The 6,074-nt window shown below is 37.8% G+C and overlaps 1 pseudogene; it reads left to right on the forward strand.

The window, feature by feature from the left end:
* Positions 1-4,133: 4,133 nt before the first annotated feature.
* LOC144252439 (transmembrane protein 65 pseudogene) lies at positions 4,134-5,475 on the forward strand (annotated as a pseudogene).
* The last annotated feature ends 599 nt before the right edge of the window (positions 5,476-6,074 follow it).

Here is a 6,074-nt window from a genome sequence, read left to right on the forward strand (position 1 = left end):
AGCTAATTTTTTCAGTAAATGAAATAATAAACCAAATTGCTCAGTTAATTCTAGTGTCAAGAAATAGTGCTATAGTTTGAATCTTAAATGTCTCCCAAAGGAACATGTGTTAAGGACATGATCTCCAAGATGATACTGTTGTGAAGTGGTGAAATCCTTAAGGGGGTTCTATTGGGTGGTCTTCATGTCATTGGATGCATATCCTTGAAGGGGCAGTGGAACCTTGCCTCTTCCTCCTTCTCTGCTGCTTCCCAGTTGTGATGTGAGCAATTTTTTCTCCCCCCATAATGTGCTGACTCACCACAGGCTCAGCAATCGGTCACTTGGTCATAGGCAGGAACCTCTGAAACCCATAAGCAAAATAATTTATGATTTAATTACTTCAGGTATTTTCGTGATGGAAAGCTTCTTAGAAACAAAATATTCTATGGATAGTTTCAGCACTCATGGCACAATAATCTAAAACATCCAAGCTACCACACTAAATACAATTTTGTAAATTATTACTATTGTATTTTATAGATAGTTAACATTTAAACTTTACATAAAACTGAAAAACCATATTTAAAAATAATTCCTTGAATTTTTTATTCATTTATATTATATAACTTAAATAAGAACACTGTGTCTTCTGTGCACATGCAGATTTAAGTTTGACTTGACACAAGCTTCCACCAGATTGCTATTCCAAAGGCCAAGCTGTACAGGAATTCTGAGCTATGCCTGAGAAAGATCTGCTAAAAATCATCAGAGAAAAGGCAAGTTGGTTGAGAAAATACAAGTCCTTGGCATCACAGCTTGACATATGGCGTGTGCATTGTATTTGTCTTTCTTTTCTGTTTTCTGTCTTCAGAACATAACAGAAAGTGACAGTATTCTGATGGCAGTGGGGGAAGAAAAGTGAATTAAAACCTTCCCTATGAGTAAATTAGGCAATGCAGGCTGGGTGAACAGAGAGAGCCTGTGGCCATATCCAAGAATATCTGAATGCTTCAAAGATAAGTAGCTCTGGTCTTTTGATGGTCAGTAAAGACTTTCAATTCTAAAATTCTGCAATGCTTTTATAAAACCAAAGGTTTAAGTCAAACCAATTGGAATAACTCTGAACTAAGACTCAAAATAAGATGATAAATAAGAAGTGAAAATTTATAGGAATAATAAAAACCTTTAAAATAATTTCTTATTTTAATGTATTTCTTTTAAAAGTTATATTATGATGGTGATATTGAATTTTATAAGGTACATGTTACATATACTATAAATTAAACAGAAGAAACATAATATATTACATTATTTATTACCTAATATCTTAAGAAATTACAATGCACCTATATGTACACATATTAATATAAATACAGATACACAATTAAGCTTGAGTTGAGAATCATGCACAAAAATGCTAAGTAAATCATTAAAGGGCATTAATTATTATAAATTATTTCCTAAATTATAAGCTGATGATCTGATTAACACTAATTTATATATTACATATGTGAAACATGTATATATGTGTCTCTGTATATGTGCTAGAGGTTATACACACACACACACACACAAACACATACACATGATGGTTTTTAACGAGCTACATGTGCAACAAAAATTAAGGAAAATGTCACAATAGGAATATACAAAATCAATCAATTAATGCTAGAAACATTCAAATGTTAAAATGAATTATTATATTATAACTAATGTTGCCATGAAAAATTATCAGATTTATAAGTGAATTATTTCATCCAGCAATAATCTTAATAGAAATTACCATAGATAATCCTTTCACTGAGCACAAACAGACAGCAAGCCATCAACAGTTGCCATAAAATACTATGCAATCCATTTCACAGACTACATCAGCCTGAAGTGATACTTATGTGAATGATGTTTACCAGAGGGGAATTATTCTGTGACAAAATGGGAGATCCAACTCCAAGGTACAAAGTTTCATTTACAAGTTAAATGACTTCTGAGGAGCTACTGCACAGCATGAAGACTACAGTTAATAATACTGTACCTCATACTTGAACTTTGCTAAAGAATAGATATCAAGTACTTTTACCACACTCAAATCAAATGGTATATATAGGAGGTGATGTATATGTTCACTGGCTTGATCGTGTTCACCATTTCTCAGTGTATATGTCAATCAGGACATTAGGCTATACACCTTAAACACATGGAATTACATATTGTCTCTGTCAATTCAAAATACCTATGATAAGTATGTTTTCTAATTTTAAATGCTATACCTTTTCTTAAAAAGTCATTTCATACATTTGCATATTAAAACACTGAACAATTCTCTTTAACTTTGTATAATCCAATGTTTTAAAAATGTATTTATCTACAACAGTTCATGGACCACTTTCAAACATGTATGCTTTGAGCACAAGGGATACTGCTGGTTCTTAGTACTACCTATAATTGATGTCAGAGTCCCATCTCTAGAGATTCTGGTGAAGCCTTTACATCAATATATTTTTAGCTATCTAATGATTTTAATATCCAGAATGCTGATAACACTTGCTCTGAATGTTTACGGCCTTTTATTCAATGAGCACTCATTTACCATGACAGATGCCAAAAGCATGTGTTTATTAGTTTGTTTGTCTAGAAGCTTCTAGTTTCAATGAGTATAAATTACTAACATAATAAGAAAAAAAACTTGAAATCTGGACTATAATAATATTTTCAGATTTCAGTGCAACTGCAACTTATATTTCTCAAGTTTCATTTTCTCATTTTAGAAACCGTAAAATGGGCAGGAATGGATTTATAATAAACATGATAATAATAATTTGAAAGAGAAATAGATCTTATGTTGAATGGAGCACATTTTGAAGAGGCTTTGCAAAAATCACTACAACCAAACGAGAGACATGTTCAGACATGTGTTGAAAGAATACTCCTGAAAATTAAGGGACTCAATGCAGGAAAGAGAAACTGGAAGGAGGGAGAACAGTTGGGAACTCTTTCAAATGCACTGACAAGTGATTGTGAAGTTGCAAATTATTCAGGACACTAAGGATGTAGAAAAAGAATGAAGTAGAGGTATTTCTGCATTAGAATCTTGCTGGCCTGTGCATTGGTCTAAATGAGGAAAATAAGACCATGGGAAATTCTAGTAATAGTTCCCGAAGTTTTAGCTTGGGAAGTTAGAACACAGAAGGAGAAACAAGTTAGTAGATAAAGATTCAGAAGCACAATTTTTTAAAGGGTAGATAATTGAAACTATAAATGTTTAAATATTCCTTTAGGTAGAGAAAATAAATAGACTGAAGGAAAGGGCTGAGAATAGAACACTTTTATATAAGCAATGACAAGAGAAAGAAAAGCAAATGAAAGATAAGCGGAATGATCAGAGAGGAGAAAACCACAGAAAACCAAAGTGGGGAAAATTTCAATATTGAGGAAGAAAATAACAAATCTATGTATAGAGAGATACTGAAGAATGAGAATTAAGGAAAGCTCATTTTTAGAGCATGAGGAGCCTACTGCTGGACTGTGAGATGAGTTTCCATGGTGAAGGGGACTAAACTCTGGTCAGATTGGAGAATGGAAAATGGGGTAATTTGTGGTACCACCACTAGGGGTAGCCGCGGCGGCTGCGGCCTGAGAGCGCGGCTGCTTTGAGGGCGCCAGAGCCACACAGAGTCCGGACCAGGGAAGGCAAGAGGGTGGGAAAGCCGCCGGGAGAGGAGGGCGGTGCCCGAGGAGGGCGGCGCGTGGCTGATTCATCCCTCTGGAAGAGCAGACTGACAGACACACACTAGCCGAGCCCGCCCGCGCCGCTCCTCCTCAGCCGGGAGGCGCCCGCCCGCACCACCCGCCCGCCCTCTCCGGGAGCTCTCCGGGCCCGGCCGCCTCGGAGAAAGTTTTTCTCTTCGGGGAGGCCGGAACCGTCGCTTGCCTTTTGGAAGGACCGGGGTGGGGGTGGAGGGGGTGGGGGGGGGGTACGGAAAGGGAGGCGACCGCCGCGCGGGCCCAAGGAGTGCATGGTGCCCGGCGCCTCGGCTGCCTGTCAGGAGGACCTCGGGGCGGGGTCGGGCTGAGCCAGCTCCCCGCTCTCGACCCAGCCTTGTCAGAAGTCGCCCTCCGGGACTGCCGCGGGGGTCCCCGCTCCTCAGCCCGCCATGTCCCTGTTGCTGCCGCTGCTGAGGAGCCGAACCGCGCGCAGCTTGAGGCCGGGCCGGCAGCCACCACCGCGCCCTGCTCGCCGTCCTGGTACTGCTGCGGGCGGGGGCTGCTGGCGCTCGCGGCCCCCGGAGGCCCCCGGAGGCTGGGTACCCACCCCAAGAAGGAGCCCATCGAGGCGCTGAACACCGCGCAGGGCGCGCGCGACTTCATCTATAGCCTGCACTCCACCGAGAGGAGCTGCCTGCTCAAGGAGCTGCACCGCTTTGAGTCCATTGCCATCGCCCAAGAAAAATTGGAAGCTCTGCCACCTACCCCAGGACAGCTGAGATATGTATTCATCCACAATGCGATAACTTTCATAGGGTTTGGCTTTTTGGATAATGCAATTATGATTGTTGCAGGAACCCATATCGAGTTATCTATTGGAATTATTTTGGGAATTTCAACGATGGCAGCTGCTGCTTTGGACTTGGACTTGCAGGCTATGTTGAAGCTTTGGCTTCCAGGTTAGGCCTGTCAATTCCTGACCTCACACCAAAGCAAGTTGACATGTGGCAAACATGTGTTAGTACACATTTGGGCAAAGCTGTTGGGGTGACTATTGGCTGCATTCTAGGAATGTTTCCTTTGATTTTCTTTGGAGGAGGTGAAGACGATGAAAAACTGGAAATGGAAAATTCATCCTCTTAGATTATCTATAAAAAGATGTAAACTAATGTACCTCAGTTATTAAATATATGCTGTCACAACATTTAGGAATTAAGACAGTAACAGTGTATAGATATGGGATCAAATAATTCAGCATGTGTTATGGAAAACACTAACTTATTGTGGCTTGGTCTTCTTAAGACATCTTTTTAAAAGAAACTCTTTAGTATCATTTTGTGTAAATTGTTGAGATGCTTTTTTTCATCAATGGCTGTCAACAATTTTATCTTTTCCTTCTCTTTCTTTGTATATCAAAATATTATTTAAGTCTCAGTTATTGATGTACTGTACTGACTTGGGGTTTGCTTATTTGTTACTTAACATGTATACATGCATGAGAGCATTTTTTTTTTTTTTGCGCTGTTGTTTCTTGATAGTTGCACTTCAACCTAAGGGTATTTTCCCAAATTATTTAAGATGTTTAATATCAGTTAAAATTTTTTTTACTCTTTTTGGCAACATCAATTTTGTACTCTTTCACAGTAAACATTTACAATATATAATTTCAGTCATTTTCTTAACTCTCACATCTATTCAAAATAAATACAGGTTTTAAGTATATATTATTCATTTTAATTTTCTGACCATACTGTCTTAAGAGCCAGGGGTTAAACAGAGCAATTACAGTCTCCCTCTTTAAAAAAACATAGATGCTAACAAGTGTACTTATTTATGTTTTTTTTTTTACCTTTAATTTCCTTATTGTGAATAATTACGTCACAGGTTCAGACTCTTTAGGGGCAGAAAATTATTATTTTACAGTCTTTTAAATTAGAGATTGTGGGATCAGGTGAACTAAGGAATTTGACATGATACTTAGAAATTAAGAAGCTAAAATTTCTTTTTTTAGAGAAGTAGAAAATAGAAAAGTTTGTGGTATAAGTGTGAAGTTTATGTTTGGAAGTTTAATGAGATACAAATTATTGCTTAGGAAGGATTTCCATCCCCCACAAAGTAGTATCTTCTCATCTGAATACCCCATTCTTATAATCCTAACCTTGTTATATTTTGTGTAGTGAATTTTATTTCTGGATAATTTCTTTTAAAGTGAAAACTGAATATTTTATATTTTCTTTTTGTTATGTAGTCTAGTCAAGTTACATGAGGTAAAATCCTTTCTCCCATTTTTAGTGTTTCTTTTTCTTTTGTGGCATTTAAAGCATATACTTAGTTAAAATCGCTTATTTTCACTCTTATATATCTGACCTAAGTATACCTGTGTCTGAATC

The sequence above is a fragment of the Urocitellus parryii genome, unplaced genomic scaffold (genome assembly GCF_045843805.1).
Source record: "Urocitellus parryii isolate mUroPar1 unplaced genomic scaffold, mUroPar1.hap1 Scaffold_43, whole genome shotgun sequence".
NCBI lineage: Eukaryota > Metazoa > Chordata > Mammalia > Rodentia > Sciuridae > Urocitellus > Urocitellus parryii.